Consider the following 13,170-nt stretch of genomic DNA (forward strand, 5'->3'; position numbering starts at 1 on the left):
GAGAAGGTTCTAGAAAAGGCGGGACTCTCTGAAGCTCCCCAGGTATCCTGGCTCCTAACTGGAAGATAAGATTTTCTCCGTACTCTTAATCACAAACCCCAGCATTTTAAGTTGACCTGGCCCATAGAGTGAGAGAGAAGGAAAAAATGCAAATGTAAGAGCAGGTTGGGGACCCTTCCCTCCTGCTCAGGTATAAGAGTCCCCATGGGACAGAACCCCTCTCAGAAGGGACATGGAAACTAGAAACTGATGTTACTGGAGTTCTAGCAGCCTTAACAAACTAGGCTTGGCCACCTGTCCCCAGTGGGCCAATCAAACAGACAAGAACCAATGAAAAGGAATGCAGAATTAGTATGTCCACCTTTAAGGGAACAAGCAGAGGCTTACAGACAAACCTAAGTCTGTCTTTGGGGTCCTGACATGAGGTTCGGCTTGAGATAGAGGTAAAAACTATGCAGAACCAAGCAGCCCCTGACAAGCGTGGTCTTTCACACCATGGGCCGGCCCATCGTTGGTTCAGTGTCTGGACCCTGTGGGTCCTGCAGGTTGTCAGCAGGAGATAAAAATCTCTTCCCAGGGGACAAGCTCCTCCCTCCTCTGGCTGGTACCAGGGTGAGACTCGAGGGAATTTCAATTCCACAGGTCCACCATCTCTGAGGTCTAATAGGCCATGGGAGGGCAACGCCCCCCTTTACCACATCTTTATCCCCGCCCAGACAGTTACAGTCCCCAAGCTTGTCTTCTGTCCTTCCCTTCTCCAGATGCCACGCTCGCTCGCTTTAATGGAAAGAGAGGTTCATCCTGACTCACACAACGGAGACACTCAGGAGGCTCAGGAGGGCACGGCAGCGGGTGCTTGCGGCAGTGGGTTACATGAGTCAGCAGAGAACTCTAGATAGCCCCTTCTCCCCCAGCTACACACACACACACACACAGACTCACACACACACACAGACTCACACATACACACACACAGACTTATACACTCTCACACACTCACACACTCACACACACAGACTCATACACTCTCTCACACACACACACAGACTCATACACTCTCACATACACATCCACACAGACTCATACACACTCACACACTCACACACACACAGACTCATACACTCTCACATACACACTCATACACTCACAGTCATATACTCAATCACTGACAATCAAACACACACACAAATACATACACACACATGTACACACACAGGCTCATACACTCTCACATACACACTCACATACTCACAGTCATATACTCAATCACTGACACACACACACACTCATATACTCAATCACTGACACACACACACACACACACACTCACACACACACTCACACACACACACACACACTCACACACTCACACACACACACACACACACATACACATAAACACACATACACACACATACACACACATTCACACACACTCACACACACACTCACAGTCATATACTCAATCACTAACACACACACACAGTCACATACTCAATCACTGACACACACACACACACACACACTCACACACACACTCATATACTCAATCACTGACACACACACACTCACACACACTCACACATTCACACTCACACACACACACACACATACACACATACACATACACACACACTCACACACACACACACACACACGCACACACACACACACACACACACACTCACACACACACACACACACACACACACACACACACACACACACACACACACACACTCACACACACACACCCCTTCTATTGGGATTCTGCTCTCGTCCACTGCTGCTTTGGTGCTCTGGCTAGGCACTGGTGACCAACCGTATCCCTCCCACTCTGTCTTATAACTGATCATGGGGAAGACTCAGCACAGCCCATCTTCAGGTGGTTTCTTTCACACCTTAGCTTAGGACAGGGACTCCCAAGAGCTATGAGAGAAGCTCTAGGCTGTCACATGCTCCCTCTGGTACATGGTGCATCACGTGACTCTACAGGGTTCTACTCGAGTGGACAGGGACATGGGTATCCCGTGCCAAGCCAGGCCTGTAGCTCTTGCCTGAGCCAGATCAGACTCCAGGGCCCATGCCACCACCCCATGCGGGACTAGCCCTCTCCATGAGGAGGCCCTCACTGTGCCTCAGTGTGGACCGAGAGGGCCTTGAAGCTCAGCACCTCACACAGATGGACTAAAGCTGAGGCGGCAGATGCCATCGGCAGAGGGAATGTCACCTTGCCAAGTCCCCTGGCCACAAGCCCTCTGTCCAGTGAAAGAACTGGTAGCCTGGCACTGGGCCCTCTTTACCCACATGGCTGTGCCTGACTGCAGTCCCACCCTCCTGATCCCAAAAGGACAAGCACAAAAAACAATTCAAGACTAGACATGCCCAAGTGAGCAGGCCAGTTGGGACAGGATTGCCAGTAACCATTGGCAACATGGGCACTTCCACTTTCTGTGGAAAGGGTGTGGTTGTGGAAAATTTCAGCCCTCTCCCGTACATTCTCCATGGGAATTGCGAATGAGAGAGCTAGGAGTGGTGACACACGCCCACCATGCTGGCACTTAGGAGGCTGAGGCAGGAGGACCGCATGTGTGAGGCCAGCCCTGTGTACACAGAAAGACACTGTTTAAAAAGTAAGTAAATCGGGGGTTGGGGATTTAGCTCAGTGGTAGAGCACTTGCCTAGCAAGTGCAAGGCCCTGGGTTCGATCCCCAGCTCCGAAAAAAAAAAATAAAAAAAAAAAAAAAAGTAAGTAAATCTGGGCTGAGTCTCTAACTCAGTTGCTAGAGTGGTTGTCCCAGCATGCAGGAAGTCCTGGCTTCCACCCATAGCACCCCATAAACCAAGTGTGGTGGGTATGATTTTAGCACGAGGAACTAGAGATGGAAGGTACAGAGGTTCAAGGTCAGGCCTGGGGAAAATGGTGCACCGGGTAAGAACATTTGCTGAAAAAGCAGAAAGACCTGACTTCAAATCCCCAGCAGCCATGTAAGACTTGTACATGTTCTATACATCCTTCTAATCCCAGTGTTGGGAGGTGGTGGTTGGGAGCTGTGGCTCCGATAAAGTCACTGACTAAACAGTCAAACAGGGAGCTTGAATTCAGTGAGAGATGACATACATACATACATACATACATACTACATGCACACACATACATACATACTACATACACACACATACATACATACACATACATAAACACACACATAACACATACATACATACATACTACATACATACACATACATACATACGCATACATAAACACACACATAACATACATACACACATACATACACATAAACACACATACATGCATACATATATACACATATATACATACGTGTGTGTATATATACATATGCATGTACAAATACATATACATACACATACACATACATATACAGCAGAGAGTGTCCTCGGGCCTCCACATGTGTATACACACCCACACACAAATGTACGCATACAGCAAACACCATTCACAAGCACATACTACAGAAGCCCAGGGTCATTCTCCTCTGCAAAGGGAGCGATAGGAGACTCCGGCTCAGAGATAAAAAACAATAAAGAATTAGGCAAAGCTACAGATGCCTGAAACTGCTCTGGACAGCTTCTAAACCAAGATTTCCAAGCACAGCACCTCAGAGAGAAAACCTGGGCAGCTGGGAGCAAAGGGTTAAGAAGTGGGCACGCGTGTGGCAGGGATGTCAACATGGGCTCACTTCCCTTTTCCAAGCGACTGACATGGGGACCTGAGGGGGGTGCTGACTAAGGCCACTGACCCTTGCAGAGGAACTCTGTGATTTGCATACAGGACTTTCACCTGAGCCAGAGCGGACACAAGGCCAGCATTCAAGTGCCAGACATGAAGCTGGGACTTGCAGCTACTGGTTGTTTTTCTCCCTGCCACTTCAATAAGGAAAGCCATCAGGGGAGGCCATTGTCTCCATGTTAGAGGACAGGAAACTGAGAGCCGAAGAAGCTCCACAAAGTCACAGGGCTTCTGAGCAGAAGCAGTGCCTGGACTCTAGACATGTGTCTCAGTCAGGGTTTCACTGCTGGGAACAGACACCATGACCAAGGCAACTCTTCTAATGGACATTCAATGGGGGCTGGCTTACAGGTTCAGAGGTTCAGTCCATCATCATCAAGGCAGGAGCAGGGCAGCATCCAGGCAGGCATGGCGCAGGAGGGGCTGAGAGTTCTACATCTTCATCTGAAGGCTGCTAGGGAAGACTGGCTTCCAAGCAGCTAGGGTGAGGGTCTTAAGCCCACGCCCACAGTGACACACCTACTCCAACAGGGCCACATGGGCCTTCCTGGGCCACGAAACCATCACAGTAAGGTAACCCCTCCTACGGGCTCCGCGCTTCTTTTCTCATGTGTTAGGAAGAACAGCTGGGTTTGGATTAAGGACCCGCCATAACCTCCCTCCCTCCCGCTCTTCTCCCTTCTGAGATGGGGACAATACTTCCTTTCATCTAACAGATGCAAGATCAAGATTTTAGTCATGGGCAAAGGATGAACGAAAAGCATTTCTTTCCCCATCCCCGAATGACATAATCACGTGCTCTCTCGATGGGGGAGCGGACAGGGGGATAACATTTGAAGTGTAAATAAATAAAAATAAGTACTCTTTAAAAAGAGAAATACCTTAAGAATGACTTTATTGCAATTTGTATTAGCCTGTTTTATTAAAAAATAAATTACTTTCATTTTACAAGACTGAGGGCTCACGTGCATTTTTGTGCACTGCGTGCCTGACTCATGCTCATTAAGGCCAGAAGGTAGCACTGGGTACCATGGAGCCACTGTGTAGGCGCTGGGAACCGAACCTGGGTCTCTGCAAAAGCAGTAAGTGCTCTAACACTCAGAGTTAACTTTCCAGTTCCAATATTAACCCACTTAATAGAAAACTACGAGGTGGCAATGTACGAACGACGGGCCTTGCCCAAAGCCCTGGAACGTCTGCAGTTGTGTTGCTTGAGTGCAAACAGCCACTTTGGAAATCAATATGGCGGCTTCCCAGAACACTGGGAATCGACCTACCTCGACACTCAAGTTATCCTACTCCTAGGCATATACCGGAAGGATGCGCCACCATACCACAAGGACACTTCATCAGCTATGTTCATAGCTGCTTTATTCGTAAGAGCCAGAGACTGGAAACAACCTAGATGTCCCTCAACTGGAGATGGATAAGGAAAGAGTGGTTCACTTACATAGTGGAGTACTATGCAGCTGTTAAAAACAATGACATCACGAATTTTGCAGGCAAATGGACGGAACTAGAAAATATCATTCTGAGTGAGGATGTAACCAGGCCCCGAAAGACAAACATGGTATGCGCTCACTGATACGTGGATATTAGTCATACATTACAGGCTACAAGCCACAGACCCAAAGAAGCTAAGTGACAAGGAGGGCCCACGGAGAGACGCAGGAATCTCACAGGGAAAGGGAAGCAGATCAGACATCACGGGCGGAATGGCCAACCAATGACTGGTCCAGCTTGAGACCCATGCCGTGAGAGGGAGCCCACTGCCTGGAGGGCCAGGACCCGGAGGCTGGAGAGTCCAGTGACCTAGAATAGAACCAAACAGGACTGGCAAATTTTTTTCAAAAAGTCAGTGAAGGGGTTTGGGGATTTAGCTCAGTGGTAGAGCGCTTGCCTAGCAAGCGCAAGGCCCTGGGTTGGGTCCCCAGCTCCGAAAAAAGAAAGAAAGAAAAAAAAAAAAATCAATGAAGTGATTCCTGGTGACATTCTGCTATATTCATAGATCAGTGCCTAGACCAAATGTCACCAGAGAGGCTTCACCCAGCAACTGATGGGAGCAGAGGCAGGGACCCACAGCCAAACACTGGGCAGAGCTCAGGGGATGGCATGGAAGAAGGGGAGGAAGGATCGTAGGAGCCAGAAGGATGAAGGACATCACGAGAAAGCCTACAGAATCAACTACTTGGGTCTTATGGTGAGACTGAACCATGAACACAGGATAGGGGTACGATGATGTCGGCTCATGTGTTAATCTTGGCTTCCTGTTCCTGGCAGCCCCTCAGCCTTCCTACCCCTCCCCCCATCTATCCTATGGGTCTATTCAGTGACCCTGACCGACCAAGGCCTCCCCTAGGCAAGGCCTTCCACAAGCTGCTCCACCCCGTACTCTCTGAAGAACACACACAGAACATGGTAATTCCGATGCCCCAAGGGAAAGTATAGGTCAGAGAGGGTCCTCAACTGGGCTGTGAGAAACTCGGATAGAGCGCTTCCTAATCCCCAGTCTTATGCAACTCCCTCTAGACCAGATGCGTCCAACTTCTGACATTACAGCACAGGGCCATCTACAAAATTCATGCCCAAGAGCTGGCGGGGGTGGGGTGGGGGGTGGGGGGGGGGGAGTGGGGGCGGGGGTGCCTTCGCCCTGGCACTCACTCAGAAGGCAAGAGGATCTCTGGTTTCAGCCTGGTCCACACAGTGGGTTCCACGACAGCCAGAGACGCTGAGATTCTGTCTCAAAACCCAAATCAAGTTTTCCTTTAAAAAAGCAAAAGGAAGGCAGAGGCAGGCCGATGTCTGTGAGTCCCAGGCCAGCCTGGTCTACAGAGCAGGTTCCAGGACGGCCAGGGCTACACAGAGAAACCCTGTCTCAAAATAACAATAACAACAATAATAATAATACAAATGTCCTAAATAACTATTTTATGTTAGAGTACATTCACAGCTATCCTCAAGAGCGGAACACACACACACACACACACACACACACACAGACAGACAAATACATATATACAGACACACACACACACACAGACACACAGAGACAGACAGACACACAGTCAAATACACACACAGACACACAGAGACAGACACACAGTCAAATACACACACACAGACACACGCACACATACACACACAAACACATACATAGAGACAGACACACACACACATATACAAACACACAAACACACATACATACCCACACAGAGAGACAGACAGACACAGGCACAAAGTCACACCGAGACAGACACACAAACAGACATACATACACCACACACACACACACACATACACAGATTACACAGACACACAAACACAGACATACATACACCACACACACACACACACACACACACACACACACACAGACACACACACACACACACACACACAGACACACAAACACAAACACAGACATACATACACCACACACACACGCACACACACACACACACACACACAGACATACACACACACACACAGAGATTACACAGACACACAAACACAGACACACAAACACAGACACACAAACACCACACACACACACACACAGATTACACAGACACACAAACACAGACATACATACACCACACACACACACACACACACACACACACACACACACACAGGAATGGGGAGGCACAGACAGCACTTCCAGGGGGACCATGATGTGATAATGCAGGTGGCAGGCACTGCTGTCACAACTCCAGCCAGTCCACAAGCAGTGTGCCTGCTGAGCCTTGCAGAAAGCACCCCACACATGAAATAGCCCAGGAGGGGTGGCTCACTTCCCAGCAGGAGCTGGCTGCCTGTGAGCCCACTCCTTCCCCAGTCATCATGGGGACAAGGTTGAGAAGCTGTAGCAAAGCCGGAAGGCCCGGGCCTCCCAGATCCTCCACTGTGGTTGGTGACATCTCAGTCTACCTCCCAGTGCACGTGGCTGCTCCAGCTGCCAGCCCCACCTCACGGCTGCCAATGGGGGCTGTCTAGGAGAAACCCGTCTTTCCCCAGCATTGGTAGCCAGTTTCTGAGTAGGGACGGAGTTAGCTTCAGGGAGTGGGGGAGCACCTACAATCCTTTGGAAGTTCCTAGAGTAGCCATAACTCCCAATACTCTCATCCTTTGACAGCATCAAATTTCACCCATTCGATTTCTTCCTTGGAGTCACCACCCAGTGGCCTCTGAGTCCTGCTTTTGTCCTTTTGAGACGGGGTCTCACTGTGGAGAGCCCTAGCTGGTCTGGAACTCGCTAAGCAGATCAGGCTGGCTTTGAACTCACAGAGAACTGCTTGCCTCTGAGTGCTGTGACTCAGGTATGCCACACCATGCCAAAGAGACCCCTGCGCTTCTTGTTCCTTCAAGCCATCTGCAAACTCACCTTCTGCACAGGACATGCCATGATCTGCCGGCCTCACGCCGCTGTCTGTCCCTCTCTTCAGCATCCCCCTAGCCTTAGGTGTCCTCTGCATAGAAGTCGGATGGCCCCAGGACACACGTCATGGTGTGTGTCTTTCCCGATGCCACAGGAACACGTGCATGGTCCACACCGCTGCTGCACTGCTAAGGGCTGAGGCCCAGCGCCTTGTCTCCTGCCCTCTGTGTGTCCCCCAAGTCCTCAGGCTGGAGCCACAATGTGGCTCCTCAGCTGGGCGGGGTGGCCTCTGGTGACGCCTAGTTCAGGGAAGTCTCTGAGGGTGCGCTGGCTAAGATAAGGCCTACTGTCTCCTAGTTCCCAAACCGTTCAGCACCTCTGTCACATCCCCTAACCCTCTCTGACTTCTAACCCGCTCCGTCCCTTCATATATCTCCCATGATTGGCTGAGGCCCAGCAGAACACTGGGGCCCTAAAGCTAATCAGATTTCCATGCTCCTGTAAGAGGGTACTGAGCTAGTCACGGAGGAACAGGAGTCCAGAAATTCAATTCCTTGCAGAGGTTCCTCAAAGACCTCAACTATCTCTAAAACAAAACTACAAAACAAAGATCTTCTCCCAGGCCCACACGGCCCTCCAGCGCAAGACTTAAGCATCCAGACTATTCCTTCTGCCTGAGTGAACACAGACTAAGCCCAAGGATCCTTCATACAACTCTATCCACAACAGGAGGAAAAGTTCCCCCATTTTTTTGGGTGTGGTTTTGTGTGTGTGTGTGTGTGTGTGTGCGTGCGTGTGTTATGTACCTGTTCATGTTCACATACATGTGTATACATGTGGAAGCCAGAAGCCGATGTCAGGTCTCCATCTTTCTACCTTTCATTTTTTTATTTTTGGTGGTAGTGTTTGTTTTTGGGGGACAGGGTTTCTCCGAGTGGCTCTGGCTGTACTGGAACTCATTCTATAGACCAGACTCAGAGATCCCCTTGCTTCTGCCTGCTGGGGATTAAAGACACAGGCCACCACATCTGGCTTTTTTGTTTTTAGACAAAGTCTCACACTGAACCCGGAGCTCACTAGTTCAGCTGGGCTGGTTGTTATGTGGACCATGGACCTGCCTCATGCTCGCAGAAGGTAGAAGGTGTCAGATGCTGGACAGCAGCGGTTCTCAGCCTTCTGTATGCTGCGACCCTTTAATACAGTTCCTCCTGCTGTGATGACCCCCAAGGATAAAATTATTTTTGTTGCTACTTCATTAAGTACAATTTTGCTGCTATTATGAATCTTAACGTAAGCATCCGATGTGCAGGATATCGGCTATGCATCCCCTGTGAAAGGGTTGTGAGAGATGACCCCGGAGGGGTCGCAACCCACAGGTTGAGAGCCACTGCTCTAACAGATGTTTCTGAACCACCATGGTGGGTTGTGGGAAACAAACTCGTGTCCTCTGCAAGAGCAACAAGTGTTCTTGCCCGTTAATCCACCCAGCTGTCTCTTCTAGTCCCTAAAACCCACAAAAAACTCAGGTCCCCCTTCTGGCATATATCGCCCAGGCCACTGATTTTTACTTGCTTTTAGATCTGTGTTAGTGCGGATGAGTCCAGAAGAGGGCGCCAGACGCCCTGGAGCTGGAGTTACAGGTGTTTCTGAGCACCGTGACACGGGGCTGGGAACTAAACTGGGGTCCTCTGGAAGAGCAACACCAGCTCTCTAAGCACCGAGCCATCTCTCCAGCCCCATCATTGCTTGTTTGGGGGCATTGCCAAGTGGCTGCTCAGGACAGCCTGGAACTGGGTATGCAAGCCCGGGCTGACAGCGCTGTTAGATGGCCACAAAGCTCTGAGCCTCAGTTTCCTTCTCTGTCACACAAGGTCAATGATTCCTGCCTTGCTACCTATCCACTGACCGCATTTGGGAATAACCATGGGCTGGCTTGGAACGCTTAGAGATGCCACAAATATCAGGCGAGGTTATGGTGGCTCACCCAGAACGCACACCCCCAGTCCCACCTCAGGTACTTTAAGCAACCAGGCCATGACTTCCTAGGTGATCAGAGCTCTGGGCCCCAGGCCAAGATCCTGGATGACATCTGCCTTGGTTTCTAATCCAGAGAGAGAGCTCTTGACCCTAGTGAGTGTCCATGTTCCCTAGACAAATGTTCAGATAAAAGCTACGAAGATATGTATCTTAAATGCCTACACTCTGAGGCGTCCCTGTGTCTGCTATGTGTTGTTACAGACGGAGACAGGGAGTGACTTGGTCCCCCAAGGGCTGACTTGGGGGCTTTTCAGTGTCTGGTCTAGCCACCTCCCTGAGCTGCAGTACACTGAGAGAAAACACTTCAGCTGTCACCTTTGTCTTGGGGGCCTAGGACACTGGGGACTGGGTGGCTGGAGGCTGCTTCCCTCCCCAGGAAGAAAGGAGTGAGTCTGCCGTTCCTGCCCTGCCACATTCCAGGGCCACTGTCTTTCCCAGAGGGCACACAGCCTCCTGTATTTTCAGTTGGCTCAATGTGACAGTTTTGTCCTCTTCCTGAACAAGACTTGTTAATAGGTGCCAAGGTCACCTTCGGCAGCGGGGGACCTTGAGCCTGACCTCGGGGTGTTATCCTGGTTGCCCTGGCAAGGGGCGTGAGGAACTCGGGAAGGTGACTGAGTTTATTGCCCTTTGCCAGTGTTGCCCTGGGAGCTGAGACAATTTCCCCGTGTGTGAGGCTGCAGTTTTCCCATGCACGGTGGGGTCATTAAGTGGCACGGTGCAAGCTGTGACGGTCAGGGGGAGTTGATATATCCATGTCCCTGTTTCTAAAGACTCAGCTTCCTCATCGTGGGAACTTTTGAGCTGGGTGCTATGGCTCAGGCCTGCAATCCCGGCCTGCAACCCAGGCTACAGGGCAACACTCAATAAACCAGGGAACAACTACAGGTCTGTTGGCTCAGACTCTTCTACTGAACTGGGTGTGGTGAGGGGGTGGGGGTCTCTCACTTTGGTGGAAGGTCAGAAAAAAATCCTTCCTGTTTTCAGCCCATATTTTGGGACAGCTTGCCTCGAGCCCTATCAGAGGCTCTGGGAACCCGAAGTCCCAGACACAGTTCTAGTTCTGTACACAGAGAAACCTCCCAAGGTATCAGAGATGCCTGGGTCCCAACACCAGCCTGACTCTGCCTTCTGCCCACCAAGGTCACATTGACTCTACTTCTAGGACCTCCTCTGCACCAGATGTAAATGCAGGAAAAAAAAAAACTTTTAAAGCTCACTGGAAGGGCTCAACAAAACCAAGCATTGTATTTAATAAGACATTTCGAAAACGAAACAAAATGGCTTGCCAAAGGGGGAGGTGTCTCTTTCTTATGGTGGCCTGGGTCTTCCAATTCCACTCGCCCCAGCCAGGAAGGGGTCCTGGCAGGTGCCAGGGACCATGAGAGAAATGAGGTCTGAGACAGGCTTGCTGCTAAGGACAATCCCATGTGTCAACCGACTGCTGGAGGCAATGGTGGGTTAGGTCAGGCAAAGACCAACAGCCCTGCCTCTCCCACCATCATTTCTTCCTTTGGATCCCAAACAGCCACAGGAGAGAGATCTGAGTCAGGGAATCTTTTGCCTGTGCCACGCCTGCCCTTAACAAGGAGCTTCGCCACTTTGGGGCGGGGAAGGGGTCCTTGGTTTCCTCCTCCCAGGGTCTTACAAAAAATATTCCCTCGCATACAGACAAGAGACACCCAGGGGCAAACGTCCATGAGAACATGTGTGCACGAATGTTCACCACGGCGTTCAGATGATAGTCAAAAGGAGTCTATCTTAGATGCCCATCAACTGGCAAAAGGACAGAAAAACACGGCAGGGGCAATGGGTTATCAAAATCCCAGGAAATGCTACCCGGTGCCTTCTCTGAGGCTAAGAAGGCAGAGGTGGTGCAAACCTATAATCCCAGCACTTGGGAGGTTAAGTCAGGAGGATTATGAGTTCAAGGCCAGCCTGAGCTACATAATGAGTTCCAGGCTAGCTGGAATTGCACAGAAGAATCGAGGCTGGGAAATGACTCCCATAGTGAACACGCAGGGGGGCCTGAGCTGGATCCCCAACTCTCACAACACTGGGGGAGCATGGGATGGTCAGTGACGGGCGGAGCCAGCCAGTCCAGCCATATGGGTGAGCTCCATGTTCAGTGAGAGACCCTGTCTCAAAAAATAAAGAGAGCAGCTGTGGCTTACACAGCTTCTGGCCTCCACGCATGCACACAGGTACACACATGCCCCCCATGTGCATACAGATGTGCACACATGCATACCAAAAAAAAAAAGAAAAAAAGAAAAAAGAAAAAAAAAGACAGCGTGTAGCAGGCACAGTGTGACTGGCACACCCTACCCCACCGCTGCCTCCATCTCAGAAGGAGTTTCCCTTGCAGGTTTTAGATTCTGGAGCCAAGAGTTGGCATGGACTGAACTGAGCCTGCGCTGACATTTTTCTGCCCACACTGGGCATGCTCAGTTACTGTTTGCAAAGGGCTGGGCTTCAAGATTCACTGTTCAGTTTTCCCTGAAGCACGGGGCACATCCACCCTCTCCTTTTACGGAAGATAGCCAGAGGGAGGCTGTTGGCTTGAGTTCTGTCTGAATAGGGCTGGGCACGTTTCAGGGACAGATAAGCCTGCTCTGCCATGGGCTGATCCACGGAGGACGGTGGAGCTCTGCAGCCACCCAGACCCATACAAAAGGCTCGGCTTCAGCAGATGGGGGTGGGGGGAGCTGCACATAAATCACACCTAGAGCTGTCAAGTTCACTTACTGAGACTGTGACCAAACAAAGCCACTTGATAAGGCAAATTAGGAAACAGGCTAATTTCTGCTAGATGCTCCAGTACTAAGACGTGAATGGAAGCCACCTGACGTGCACTATCACAAACACGTAAAGGACTAAGGACCTCAAGGTGGCTCCGTGGCTAAAAGCGCTTGCCACGCAAACCTGCCAGCCTAAGTTCAATTCCCAAATGCTCGTGGTAGGAGGAGAGAAGCAACCT

The sequence above is a fragment of the Rattus rattus genome, chromosome 18 (assembly GCF_011064425.1).
Source record: "Rattus rattus isolate New Zealand chromosome 18, Rrattus_CSIRO_v1, whole genome shotgun sequence".
Classification (NCBI taxonomy): Eukaryota; Metazoa; Chordata; class Mammalia; order Rodentia; family Muridae; genus Rattus; species Rattus rattus.